This window comes from Bos indicus, chromosome 6 (genome assembly GCF_029378745.1).
Source record: "Bos indicus isolate NIAB-ARS_2022 breed Sahiwal x Tharparkar chromosome 6, NIAB-ARS_B.indTharparkar_mat_pri_1.0, whole genome shotgun sequence".
In the NCBI taxonomy this organism is placed as follows: domain Eukaryota; kingdom Metazoa; phylum Chordata; class Mammalia; order Artiodactyla; family Bovidae; genus Bos; species Bos indicus.
The window spans coordinates 95,152,726-95,168,046 of record NC_091765.1 but is presented as its reverse complement, the minus strand read 5'-3'; positions in this window follow the sequence as shown (position 1 = coordinate 95,168,046).

Genomic DNA, 15,321 nt, shown 5'->3' with positions numbered 1-15,321 from the left:
AAAGTATCAATTTTTCAGTGCTCAGCTTTCTTTATTGTCCAACTCTCACATCCATAAGTGACTATTGGAAAAACCATAGCTTTGACTAGCTAGACATTTGTCAGCAAAGTAATGTCTCTGCTTATTAATATATGCTGTCCAGGTTGGTCATAACTTTTCTTCCAAAGAGCAAGTGTCTTTTAATTTCATGGCTGCAGTCACCATCTGCAGTGATTTTGGAGCCCAAAATATTCACTGTTTCCATTGTTTCCCCATCTATTTGCCATGAAGTGATGGGACTAGATGCCATGATCTTAGTTTTTTTTAGTGTTGAGTTTTAAGCCAGCTTTTTCACTCTCCTCTTTCACTTTCACCAAGAGGTTCTTCAGTTCCTCTTCGCTTTCAGCCATAAGGATGGTATCATCTACCTATCTGAGGCTATTGATATTTCTCCCAGTAATCTTGATTCCAGCTTGCACTTCATCCAACTCGGCATTTCACATGATGTATTCTGCATAGAAGTTAAGTAAGCAGGGTGACAATATACAGTTTTGACATACTCCTTACCCAATTTGGAACCAGTGCATTGTTTCATGTCTGGTTCTAACTGTTGCTTCTTGACCTGCATACAGATTTCTTGGGAGGCAGATAAGGTCATCTGGTATTCCCATCTCTTGAAGAATTTTCCACATATTTTTGTGATCTACATAGTCAAAGGCTTTGGCATAGTCAATAAAAAAGAAGTCAATGTTTTCTGGAACTCTCTTAGTTTTTTGATGATACAATGGATGTCGGCAATTTGATCTCTAGTTCTTCTGCCTTTTCTAAATTCAATTTGAACATCTAGTTCTCGGTTCACATACTGTTGAAGCCTGGCTTGGAGAATTTTGAGCATTACTTTGCTAGCGTGTGAGATGAGTGCAATTGTGCAGTATAGTTTGAACGTTCTTTGGCATTGCCTTTCTTTGGGATTGGAATGAAAACTGACCTTTTCCAGTCCTGTGGCCACTGGAACACAAATTTGAGTGTTCCAAATTTGCTGGCATACTGAGTGCAGCACTTTAACAATATCATCTTTTAGGACTTGAAATAGCTTAACTGGAATTCCATCACCTCCACTGGCTTTGTTCATAGTGATGCTTCCTAAGGCCCACTTGACTTCCGACTCCAGGATGTTTTGGCTCTAGGTGAGTGATGACTCCATTGTAGTTATCTGGATCATTAAGGTCTTTTTTGCATAGTTCTTCTGTGTATTCTTGCCACCTCTTCTTAATATCTTCTGCTTCTGTTAGGTCCATACTGTTTCTGTCCTTTATCGTGCCCATCTTTGCATGAAATGTTCTCTTGGTGTCTCTAATTTTATTGAAGAAATCTCTGGTCTTTCCCATTCTATAGTTTTCATCTATTTCTTTTCATTGATCACTGAGGAAGGCTTTCTTATCTCTCCTTGCTATTCTTTGGAACTCTGCATTCAGATGGGTATATCCTTTCTTTTCTCCTTTGCCTTTAGCTTCTCTTCTTTTCTCAGCTCTTTGTAAGGCCTCCTCAGACAACTATTTGTCATTTTGCATTTCTTTTTCTTGGGGATTGTCTTGATCACTGCCTCCTATAAGTGTCATGAACCTCCATCCATAGTTCTTCAGACACTCTGTCTATCAGATCTAATCCCTTGAATCTATTTGTCACTTCCACTATAATTGTAAGGGATTTGATTTAGGTCATATCTGTATGGTTTGGTGGTTTTCCCTACTTTCTTCAATTTAAGTCTGCATTTTGCAATAGGGAGTTCATGATCTGAGCCACAGTCAGCTCCTTGTCTTGCTTTTGCTGACTCTGATATTTTAAACTTTGTTTATTCAAAGAAAACATATAAACATTTGTTTACCCATGTGGAATGCTTTAAAAAAATGTGCCACTCAGGGAAAGTTGGGAATGGTGTCTATGAGTCTCAAATCCATCCTGCTTGCTCTAGTTTAGGGCAATAGATTCTCCAGCTTTATTGAGAAATGTTTAGAGATGAATAAAATGTGTTTTGAAATCAGAAAGAGAAGATGTGCGTCAGTGCTTATCTGCCACAACACAGAGACCTTCCTTCCCTTAAAGGCCAGCCAAGTATTATCTTTTGATCATTATGTACACACCCCAGTGACATGAATGGGAGTGTCAGGTTGAAATCTTTTCAGACTTGGAGACATCATACACTGGATGTTTTGAACTTCCATAAGAGAATACTTTCCAGGCTTAGAATCAGATGTAATAACAATGCAATAGTTTTTTAAAAGCTTCAAATCTAATTTAATTGAGCTAAGTCCTGACATAATAAAGTTTCCCAGGTTCCTGTGTAGAAATAGAATGCCTTGATGTGGTTCACACTTTCATCTTTCAGAAGTTCTTCCATTCCAGCTTACCATGGCCTCAGTTTCTCTAATAGTAATCTGTCTTAGACATTCTCTGAAGGAAGATTTTAAGACAAAAGTTTCCATGTAGGTACTTGATCCATGGGTCACTGTAAAGCATGAAGCAAGTGATTCCAGAAAGCAAGAAGTGATGGATGGTTGGACAGGAAGGAGGAAAAGGCAATACAGGCACTGAGTTGGCCACAGTCAGTTCTGTGGTCCCTTCTGAAGAGCCTTCTGGTGTGTGTTTCAGAATTAACCAGCTGAATATCAAAAGGAACATCTATTCCTTAGCTTCTACCCTGCATTGGTCAAGGGAAGACTTATTGATCCTCCCCTGCACTTTAGAATGACACATAAGTATTTACAGACATCCCAAGAAGGTGCAATGAAATCAACAAAATTTAAAACAAAAACCCAGGCAGGGATTGAGAGATATTAACACAGACCTGAGTCAAGTGCTGTCAGGTTGCACTGGTGGGAAGCTGGTTGAAACCTTCAAAGGATGGGCCAACACTGCAATTCTGGAATAGGATGTGGAGAGGATTTGAGGCAGAGCCCAAGAGGTATCTTTCATTCCCTTTAGAGTGCCCCTTTCAAGGTAGTGGCCAAACTTGCAAGGATTTACTGGGCACTTACCCTGAGGAAAACATAATTCAAAAAGACATATGTACTCCATTGTTCATTGCAGCACTGTATTATAATAGCCAGGACATGGAAGCAACCTAAATGTCCATCAACAGAGGATTGGATAAAGCAGATGTGGTACATATATACAATGCAGTATTACTCACCCACAACAAAGAATGAAATTGCATTATTTGTAGAAATGTAGATGGACCTAGAGACTGCCATACAGAGTGAAGTAAGTCAGAAAGAGAAAACCAAGTATGGGATAGAAACACATATATGTGGAATCGAGAAAAGTGGTATAGATGATTTTATTTGCAAAACAGAAATAGAGAAACAGATGTAGAGGACAAACATATGGACATCAAGAGGGGAAGAGGGAGTGAGATGAATTGGGAGATTGAGACTGACATATATACACTATTGATACTATGTATAAAATATATAACTAATGAGAATCTACTATATAGCTCAAGGAACCCTACTCAGTGCTCTGTGTTGACTTAAATGGGAAGGAAATCCAATAAAGAAGGGATACGTATACACATATAGCTGATTCATTTTGCTATATGGCAGAAACTAACTCAGTATTGTAGGACAACTATATTCCAATAAAAGTTAATTTTAAAAAAGAGAATTAGCTGAGCGAGCTGCAGGCTTTACTTTTATAACTAGTTCTAAAGCCATAATGGTACTTCTTTCTCCTCTGTGATCCATTGTGAATTTCCCTTAAATTTGGTAAGACAGGCTAGTCATCTGCCTGGTGGAGTGACCCTAGACCTTTATCCTCAGGGTTCAGAGAAACAACCACGTTTTGGAGGCCTATGTGCCATCCTCACAAGATGCTATGCCAATTAATACTATTATATTCTAAGTCAGCAATTCTACTCATGCCAAGTGCTTCTGAGTGATAAGGTGTGTAATAAGTCTACTGGATTCTGTGAATATGGAACCATCCTTCTATCTCTTTAGCTGTAAAATTGGTCTGTAAAAAAGATTCTTCTTTTCAAGATGAAGCCAGCAAAAGAGGGCAGCTGTGCTGTGTTTAGTCAATCAGTCATGTCCAACTCTCTGCAACCCCATGGACTGTAGCCTACCAGGCTCTTCTGTCCTTGTGGATTCTCCAGACAAGAATACCGGAGTGGGTTGCCATTCTCTTCTGCAGGGGATCTTCCTAACCCAGGGATCGAACCCAGGTATCCTTCATTGCAGGCAGATTCTTTACCATCTGAGCCACCAGGGAATATGTTAAATATATGTGCAGCTTTCTATGTAATTTAAATAATGATTTTATGGTGAATGCAACCCACAAGGGTAACAGGATTCCTTTTGCAAATCATTCAGTAAACCCAAGCTCATGCGCACATGTTATGATGGTTAATGGTGATCAAAGGTTAGGGATTTTTGGTAAGAGAGCCATTTAGACTAGCAAGGAGCTGCCTTTTGGTTATGGGAAGAACCTGGTTGATATTGCCAAGTATGTGGGCATTGAAAGAGAAATAGAAATCCTTAGATGTTTGCTACCTTCTCCTCCCCTTCTTTCTCCCTGGAACAGCTGTCTTAGCTTCAGGAAGCTCAAGTACTGTGGGCCATTTAGAAAAAGAAATTGAAGGTTGAAATTCTGAGTTTGCAAAGTTCTGTTAAGAATAGTCATGAGTTTAAAAAGCAAACTTTTTATGGATTTCTCACCAGCTGCAAAGTGTTTTGTACCAGAAAAAAATGGGCAAGAATGCAGTATGGTACATTTTGCAACTTACAACAAAGACTACTTGAATTGTGTAAGAGAAAGAGAGAGAGCATGAGCAAAGTGTGTATACAGGCCCTGGGGCAGGCACTGCACAGCAGGTCTAGGAAACAAAAGAAGTGAGTCTGTGCGGCTACTGGAGCTCAGACATTGAGTGCTGTAGTTATTCATCAAGAATCCAAAGCAACAGCTGGTCTACAATGATCATGAAGTAGCCAAAACAGAGGCTATATCATTCTTGATGAGAGAAAGTTTGTGCTAGGTAGTTCATGGATAGCCTCTGTCCCTGACACAGTGACCACGTCATTCATAATTCATTGCATCAGTACCACTGGGCTGAGTCAATAAAGTGATTGACACTCATAGGATGCGATGGATCATCTGGTCCAGTTGGTTACTGAGTATCTTTTTGGTGATGAACGCACATCAGTGGGCATTTATATGGGGCATAAATATTTGGATACTCTAAGGCCACTTCCATGTTCCATCTCTTCTCCAGACTTCCTCGTGTCTGAACATTGATTGCTGTGCCTTCAGGCACAGGAATCAGTGTACATTCAAACTCAAACCACTATCTTCTCCATACATGATAAGCAATAAGCTGTACTGTTCACAATTTTCAACAGAGAGAATTACTTCACCCTGGGTTTTTGGGGGGCCACCTCTGAGGAAGGCTGCAGGGTGACAGCAGTCCATGTCTTGCTAGTCTTGATGTAATACATTAAGATGTATTACATCTTCCCATCTGTGGACTGGACCCACATTCTTCCTCCTCTGTCAGTTCAGTTCAGTTCAGTCATTCAGTTATGTCGGACTATTTGCGACCCCATGGACTGCAGCACATCAGGCTTCCCTGTCCATCACCAACTCCCAGATGTTGGCAATTTAAGTTCACTCAAACTCCTGTCCATCGAGTCAGTGATGCCATCCAACCATCTCATTCTCTGTCTTCTCCTTCTCCTTCTGTCTTCAATCTTTCCCAACATCAGGGTCTTTTCAAACGAGTCAGTTCTTCGCATCAGGTGGCCAAAGTATTGGAGTTTCAGATTCAACATCAGTCTTTGCAATGAACACCCAGGACTGATCTCCTTTAGGATGGACTGGTTGGATCTCCTTGCAGTCCAAGGGATTCTCAAGAGTCTTCTCCAACACCACAGTTCAAAAGCATCAACTCTTCAGCACTCAACTTTCTTTATAGTCCAACTCTCACATCCATACATGACTACTGGAAAAACCATAGCTTTGACTAGATGAACCTTTGTCAGCAATGCAATGTTTCTGCTTTCTGATGTACTGTCTAGGTTGGTCATAACTTTTCTACCAAGGAATAAGCATCTTTTGATTCCATGAATGAAGTCAACACCTGCAGTGATTTTGGAGCCCCCAAAAAGAAAGTTTGCTACTTTTCCCCATCTATTTGCCATGAAGTGATGGGATCAGATGCCATTATCTTAGTTTTATGAATGTTGAGCTTTAAGCCAACTTTTTCACTCTCCTCTTTCACTTTCATCAAGAGGCTCTTTAGTTCTTTTTCACTTTCTGCCATAAGGGTGGTGTCATCTGCATATCTGAGGTTATTGATATTTCTCCCAGAAAACTTGATTCCAGCTTGTGCTTCATCCAGCCTGGCATTTCACTTGATGTTATCTGCATGTAAGTTAAATAAGCAGGTGACAATATACAGCCTTGATGTACTTCTTTTCCTATTTGGAACCAGTTTGTTGTTCCATGTCCAGTTCTGTTGCTTCATGACCTGCATACAGATTTCTCAAGAGGCAGGTCAGGTGGTCTGGTATTCCCATATCTTTCAGAATTTTCCATAGTTTATTGTGATCCACACAGTCAAAGGCTTTGGTATAGTCAATAAAGCAGAAATACATGTTTTTCTGATATTCTCTTGCTTTTTTGGTTATCCAGTGGATGTTGGCAATTTGATCTCTGGTTCCTTTGCCTTTTCTAAAACCAGCCTGAATATCTGGAAATTCATGGTTCACATCTTGTTGACACCTGGCTTGGAGAATTTTGAGCATTACTTTATTAGCATGTGGGATGAGTGCAATTGTACGGTAGTTTGAGCCTCCTCTGTCAGTTTCAGGGTGAGTTTCTCAGGATGCAGACTTTGTTAAAGGGATTTAATGTGAAGGTTTTTTTTTTTTTTTTTTTTTTTTTTTTAGAATAATACCTGTGGAAGGGGAAGGTGGGAGGCAGGATTGGGCAGAGAGAGAAGGGAACTGTGATGCCCTCTCTCTCTCTGGAGTGTCTCCACCAGCCTTGCAAGAAGACTGAAGACCAGGAGACTCTTGAGAGCTGTCCTGACTGAGACAAGAGAACCAGGTCTTTAAAAAAATTTATTTTTGGCTGTGCTGGGTCTTCATTGCTGTGAGGGCTTTTCTCTAGTTATGGTGAGCGGGGGCTGCTCTTCATTGCACTGAGTGAGCTTCTCATTGGAGTGGCTTTCCTTATTGTGGAGCACGTGTTCTGGGTGCATGGGATTCAGTAGCTGCAGCTCCTAGGCTCCAAAGCACAGTCTCAATAGTTGTGGTACATGGGCTTAGTTGCTCTGTGGCATGTGGGATAAGGGATGGAACCTGTTTCTCCAGCGTTGGCAGGTGGATTCTTTACCACTGAGCCACCAAGGAAGCCCCAAGAACCAGGTCTTTATATGCTTTTTCAGTGGTCACTGAAAGTAGGTGCTCAAGGAAGGGAGTGATCTTAGGAAAAGAAGCTCTGTCCAGCTAAGGCAAACTCCCAAAGGGCTGACAGCTGAGGGCTAGCTATTACAGTGTGTGATATAATGAATCCTTTATTCCTGAAGGGAGACCTGGGTGGCGAATATCAACATATACAAGAGCAGTCAACCTCTAGAAGGTATGATCTGAGGAAAGGCATTGATACAGGAAAGACAATTTTCAAGGGAGTCTGTTCTCATAATTTGCTTGTTCTTTCTGAACCTGCTCAAGTCTGAGCCCAAGTAAAACATTGTCCCCATTCATACACAGGATGGCTGCTGTGCCTAGTGGACCTTATGGCTTGGTTGATTATATAATACCTGGCTCATGGTGGGCAGCTCTGGCCCGATAGTCATCTGATGTCCTAGGGAAGGCTCCAGAACTGAATATTCACATTTTAATTTATAGGAGACAAGCAAGCTAAATCACCATTAGGAAATTTATCACATTTGTGAAGACCTTGTCCTTAGAAAACATCCGGCTCTGCTTTCAGTCTCTATGGTTTATTGATGACTATAGCAAGTCCATGGAGCACTGGGTTATTAGAACACTAGGGTACACATTAAAGTTGAAAGATACCATATGGTGGAGGAAAAAAATGATATACATGGTATAAGATATAAGATATCCTTACAAAATATCTTTGTTCTTTTGGAAACCAATATCTGAATATAGTCACAATTGAAGCTTCTTTGTTTATAATGTTTTCTTCTCAGGATGTAGTTTCATATAACCCTGAGGTTACTACAGATCTTAGTATCTTAATATCTAAATATCTTAAGGTCTAGTTAATGCCTTTATCTATAATTAAACATCTATGTTTAAAAATATTAATCCTCTAGAAGATATACCAATCTTTTAATTATCTATTTTAATACTTGACACCTGTAAGTGGAAACTCTTAATATCTACATCTGGCCAATAGATGCAAATATTAGGAGAATTTATGTATAAATTATATATATAAAATAAGAAGGATATATATATATCTAATATATTATATATACCTGATATATAAATATGAAAACTTAAGAGAAAATTAATGTAAATAGCATGGACTATGTATAACTCAAATCTGCAGGACTACGTGGTGATTTTAAGAGAAATCGTTTGAACTTCTTCCCATCAAGATTTGGGGGCTAAATTTCTCTCCCTTTGAAACTGGACCAGCTTTAGCAATTCTCTTACAATTGGGTAGAATTTAGTAGACGTGCGCTCTGTAACTTCAAGTTCAGATCAGAAAAGACTATGAAGCTTCCATCTGGCTCTCTTAGAAAACTCACTCCAAAAGTATTTAGAAACCATGTAAATATGGTTATGCTGATATCTCAATGCTGGAGAAGACAGAAGTACACACTTTAGTCAAGAGCTAGGCCTCCAGCCTATAATCACCCCCAAGTGTCAGCATTTGAGAGTCTTCTTTCACAGCCAACCTTTTCAGATGTTTTTTTGACTGAGTCTCCCAGCCAACATCTGAGCATCTATATCAGAGACCCTTAGGATGAATGTCTCAGCTAAGCATTCCTCAAATTCCTAATATATAAAATGAAAAGAAAAGTGAAATTTTGATTTCTATAGTTTTTTTTCAAGAAGCATTCCATTGTATGCATGCATTAATTTATTTTTTTTAACTTTTTTTATCATTATTATTATTTTTTTACTTTATAATATTGTATTGGTTTTGCCATACATCAACATGTATCTGCCATGGGTGTACACGTGTTCCCCATCCTGAACCCCACTCCCACCTCCCTCCCCATACCATCCCTCTGGGTCATCCCAGTGCACCATCCTCAAGCTTCCTGTATCCTGCATCAAACCTGGACTGGCGATTCGTTTCTTATATAATATTATACATGTTTTAATACCATTCTCCCAAATCATCCCCCGCCTCCCTCTCCCACAGAGTCCAAAAGACTGTTTTATACATCTGTGTCTCTTTTGCTGTCTCACATACAAGGTTGTCGTTACCATCTTTCTAAATTCCATATATATACGTTAGTATACTGTATTGGTGTTTTTCTTTCTGGCTTACTTCACTCTGTATAATAGGCTCCAGTTTCATCCACCGCATTAGAACTGATTGAAATGTATTCTTTTTAATGGCTGAGTAATACTCCATTGTGTATATGCACCACAGCTTTCTTATCCATTCATCTGCTGATGGACATCTAAGTTGCTTCCATGTCCTGGCTATTATAAACAGTGCTGTGATGAACATCAGGATACACGTGTCTCTTTCAATTCTGGCTTCCTCAGTGTGTGTGCCCAGCAGTGGGATTGCTGGTTCATATGACAGTTCTATGTCCAGTTTTTTAAGGAATCTCCACACTGTTCTCCATAGTGACTGTACTAGTTTGCATTCCCACCAACAGTGTAAGAGGGTTCCCTTTCTCCACATCCTCTCCAGCATTTATTGCTTGTAGACTTTTGGATCACAGCCATTTTGACTGGCATGAAATGGTACCTCATAGTGGTTTTGATTTGCATTTCTCTGATAATGAGTGATGTTGAGCATCTTTTCACGTGTTTGTTAGCCATCTGTATGTCTTCTTTGGAGAAATGTCTATTTAGTTCTTTGGCCCATTTTTTGATTGGGTTGTTTATTTTTCTGGAATTGAGCTTAATTACTAGAGCTAATCAATGAATATAGTAAAGTTTCAGGATATAAAGTCAACACACAGAAATCCCTTGCATTCCTATACACTAACAATGAGAAAATAGAAAGAGAAATTAAGGAAACAATTCCATTCACCATTGCAATGAAAAGAATAAAATACTTAGGAATATATCTACCTAAAGAAACTAAAGACTTATATAGAAGACTATAAAACACTGGTGAAAGAAATCAAAGAGGACACTAATAGATGGAGAAATATACCATGTTCATGGATCGGAAGAATCAATGTAGTGAAAATGAGTATACTACCCAAAGCAATCTATAGATTCAATACAATGCCTATCAAGCTACCAACGGTATTTTTCACAGACCTAGAACAAATAATTTCACAATTTGTATGGAAATACAAAAAAACCTCGAACAGCCAAAGCAATCTTGAGAAAGAAGAATGGAACTGGAGGAATCAACCTGCCTGACTTCAGGCTCTACTACAAAGCCACAGTCATCAGGACAGTATGGTACTGGCACAAAGACAGAAATATAGATCAATGGAACAAAATAGAAAGCCCAGAGATAAACCCACGCACCTATGGACACCTTATCTTTGACAAAGGAGGCAAGAATATACAATGGATAAAAGACAATCTCTTTAACAAGTGGTGCTGGGAAAACTGGTCAACCACTTGTAAAAGAATGAAACTAGAACACTTTCTAACACCATACACAAAAATAAACTCAAAGTGGATTAAAGATCTAAACATAGGACAAGAAACTATAAAACTCTTAGAGGATTACATAGGCAAAATACTCTCCAACATACATCACAGCAGGATTCTCTATGACCCACCTCCCAGAATACTGGAAATAAAAGCAAAAATAAACAAATGGGATCTAATTAAAATTAAAAGCTTCTGCACAACAAAAGAAACTATAAGCAAGGTGAAAAGACAGCCTTCAGAACGGGAGAAAATAATAGCAAATTAAGCAACTGACAAACAACTAATTTCAAAAATATACAAGCAACTCCTGATTTCTATAGTTTTGAGATTATTTGTTAGACAGCAGTAATAACTAATTGGGGCTTAGCAGGTGGCTCAGTGGTAAAGAATCCACCTGCAAATGCAGGAGATGCGGGTTCAAACCCTAAATGGAGAAGATCCCCTGGAGTAGGAAATGACAACCCACTCCAGTGTTCTTGCCTGCAAATTTTCATGGACAGAGGAGCCTGGTGGGCTACAGTCCATGGGGTTGCAAAGAGTCAGACATGACTGAGCATGCACCCAATACTAACCGATTGATATTATCTGTACTACTATTCTGTTTTGCACACTCAATTAACTCCTTTAATCTTGACACAAAGGCAAAGTGAGTGTTATTTCATTTTAAAAGTGGCGGTGTTGGAAATGGTCATTGAGAAAAACATGACTGTAGGTTGACCCACAAGCTGCAGTTGGAGGCTCCCCATCCCTTCCCCATCCTCAGAATGTATGTTCTGTACATCACACCCTAAATGGGAGCCATTTTCAAGGTTGGACCCTTGAGAGAGCACTGTGTTTGTAAGATTGTCTGGACAGAACACATGGCTGAACCCTGGTAAGAACTCTATACAAGTTTTTAAGATTTTGGCATGTGGTTGTGGACATTTACTCTTGCTGTGGCCACACAAGACAAATCTTTCACATAAGTTCCCTTGCTTCTTAAACTGACCACCTATCAATATAGGTTCCCTTCTTTGGTCCCTCCCTGCCCTCCCTGGACAGGGGATAGTTTCAAATCAGCCCTGAACAACTCTGGAGGTTACAAACTGAGATGACAAAAGTGAGATTCAAAGAGGTTTGCACTCTCCTAATGGCATCCAGCTAAGAAGAGGCAATGTTGAAAGTCAAACCCAAGTCTGCCTAACTGTAAGCTAAAAAATACGATTGAGTCTTCTATTTGTAGAGTAGGCCTATTCTTTAAGTGGTGGTTTCCAGGGTAGGGGGAGGATGGGGAACATATCTGATATTAATTGAATTAGAAATATCCATATTTAAATAAAACAATTAAAACATTTTCTGGAGTTCAGCATGTGCAGGCTGGAAATGAAAAATTTGGATGAGAGGGCCCTAGTGAAACAAATTTAACTATTACCATATGAACATTGTTGCCTGAATAGTGATGATGCCAAATGGCTGAGCAAAAGGTATTGGAAATAATCTGTAACAACTTTTGTAAAGATGTTTTGGCATAAAAATGAAGAGCAATTTTATTTTGAAATACTGAAAAGCATGAGTGAAATTATAATTAGTATCTATAAAAAGTGAATAATTATAGTGCTTTGATTTAAATGACCTTTGATGAAATGCTAGTTCTTTAGTATGCCATTACCCATTTAACCTAACATAAGAAAGGAAAAATCAGGGTTGTTTTTTTTTTTTTTTTGTCTTTCATCTCCTTTATAAGTCTACTGTCAAAACAGAAATATCAACCTTAAACTACTGTATCATATGCCAAGACTGGTTGAGGGACTGTAATTATTCTTGTTCACACACTAAACATATTTTTCATTTGTTCTGATTATGTATGTGGTTTGTAATTCATTTATACCAAATAAAAGCTCTTTTCTATTTCTATATTCTGCTTTGCTTATGTAGTTTTTTACATATTAACTCTGAATACTGGTAAATAAATTTTCATCAGCGATTACCCCTTCACCTCTGTGATTGCTCTCAAGTCTCCTTCTGAGGTCTTATCCCTGTATGACAGTTGATATTCAGGGAATAAGTGGAATGTCTAGATTATCTTTACTAGGATTCGGTTGTTTAATCCATGGTTCTTGAGTATTCATACGTGGAAGTGTCACCCAGGGTGTATATGATTGACACTCTAGATTCCTGGGTCATGTCCCCAGAGATTCTAATGTGAAGGATGCAGAGTGGGGCTTAGAGATCTACACTGATAAGATCTTTTGCAGATGGCCTGCGTATCCTATTTGGATAAATGCTGTCCTGACTGTAATGCCAGTAATTTCAGGAACTCCTATCAGATTGTAGGGTGCCATTTATTATAATTTACTCAGTGCGTCAGGCTTCCCTGGTGACTCAGATGCTAAAGAACCTGCCTGCAATGCAGGAGATCCAGATTTGATCCCTGGGTCAAGACGATCCCTTGGAAAAGGGAATGGCTACACACTCCAGTAAACTTGCCTGGAGAATCCCATGGAGAAAGGAACCTGGTGGGCTGTAGTCCATGGGGTCACAAAGAGTGAGACATGAATGAGCGACTAACATTTTCACTTTTCAAGTGTGTCAACCTCATCCATATAAGGTATATAGGTTCTTAAACATTTCTTTTTAAATTTTTCATACTTTAAAAATATTGCTCAAAATAAATAAAACCAAATATATATATTTTGAATTATTAATGAAAATATATACAATTCAGCAAGGGTTACAGTATACAACAAACTTAGCTCAGAATGTATCCTTTACAAAACTGATCATAAGTATATGTGGTTGTATATTTTATTACATAAAATAGAATATATATATGTATAAGATATATATTCTATGACATAATTATCTACAAAACAAGTGCTCAGTTGTGTCCAACTCTTTGAAGCCTCATGGACTGTAGCCTGCCAGGCTCTTCTGTCCATGGGATTTTTCCAGTCAAGAATAGTGGAGTGGGTTGGCATTTCCTTCTCCATGGGATCTTCTCCACCCAGGGATTGAATCCAGGTCTCTTGCATCAAGATATATATTCTATGACATAATTATCTAGAAAACATAACAGTTATAAGTGTATGTTAAGAAAAACAATCATTGTTTAATTTAATTTTACTTTCTAGCATAATTAAAAGTTTCATGACAATTTGCAGATAATAAAAAGTATCCAAGGTTTCAAGCTGGCTGCTTATTTATTCATATGCTTGCCGTTGTCTTGAAATATCAAAGGTTGATATAAAACCTATGAATGATCCTACTAACTGTTCTTAGACTTGATTTATCTTTACTTGTATATTCTTGTTTTTCAGATTATTTACTTCCAGTGTTTCTATGTAGAATTTCTCCTCATAATCTACAAATTGCCATATCTTATCTTAAAATTATCACAAGGTGAAATTAAAAATGAAAAGGACAAAGCTAGTAAAATTTCCTTCATCACAATTAATTTTTGTATTAATTTGGCAACAAGCTTATTAAGTAATCTGTACTACCAGACACTTGCTCGGTACTCAGAATATAAAACAATACAAGTTTACTGGTCACTAACAATGCCTACTATAATAGGTAACAGGTTTCTGCATTTCAAAATCTGTGTTTTCCCAAAGTAATCATTTATCTTTTATATCCCTTCTTTGCTATTAAATTAGTTAGTGTAATATATTAAGAGTAGGGGTTTTGAAATCTGCATTTGTAAGAACTCTATTCGAATTCTTGCTCACAGATGGATTGTGATATGAAATAAGAATACTTTCTTTATAAAATAAGGACAATATTTAATTCACAGTGTTTATTTTCAAAGTATTTCAAAATTTCCCAAAAAAGCAAGGTAATGTGGAGGCTTTACCTTCAGTATGACAGTGTGGGGGGCTATGTGAACCTGCTTTTCAGCAAAAATTAAAAAAAAAAATGTAAACACACATACAACCGTTTAAAGTTTCTGGAAATGGACCTAAGGGCATACAGCAAATGAAGAGTATTCATTCAAGAAAACCTGCTAAAATTTGGCAAGAACCGTAAGAATCAATGGTATTTGAACCAAGACTCACTCCCTTCTTTGCTCTCCCATCTTAGTGAGATAGAAACTCCACTCCAAACTTGTGTGATCAAGAACACAGGACTCCCTCTCATTCAAGCTCCAAGTTAGAGGGCTGTTCTCTTAGGAGGGGCAGGACCACAGCATTTCTCATCCTGTTCTGTTGTTTCTTGCTGAACCTAAGTTACCAGCAAGTCTGACTGACAGGGGTGGGGGCTCCTTTCTTCTACTCAACCCCCACTCATGGGACAGGGGCTCTACCTTGAGTAAAGCACCACTGAGAACACTGAAGCCTGTCCTTTCCCTTGATTGTAGGGTGGAGATTCCATACTGAGAGACGCAAGCTGAGAAGACCCGAGGTTACTGTTTGCTCACCAGCCCCCACCTTCCATTCAGCATGCAACTCCAAAGCAGTATGTCTTAACATTGTCCTCACATCCAGCTCCAGAGCCATGGCCTATATAGTTTTTTTTCTGGAAGGAG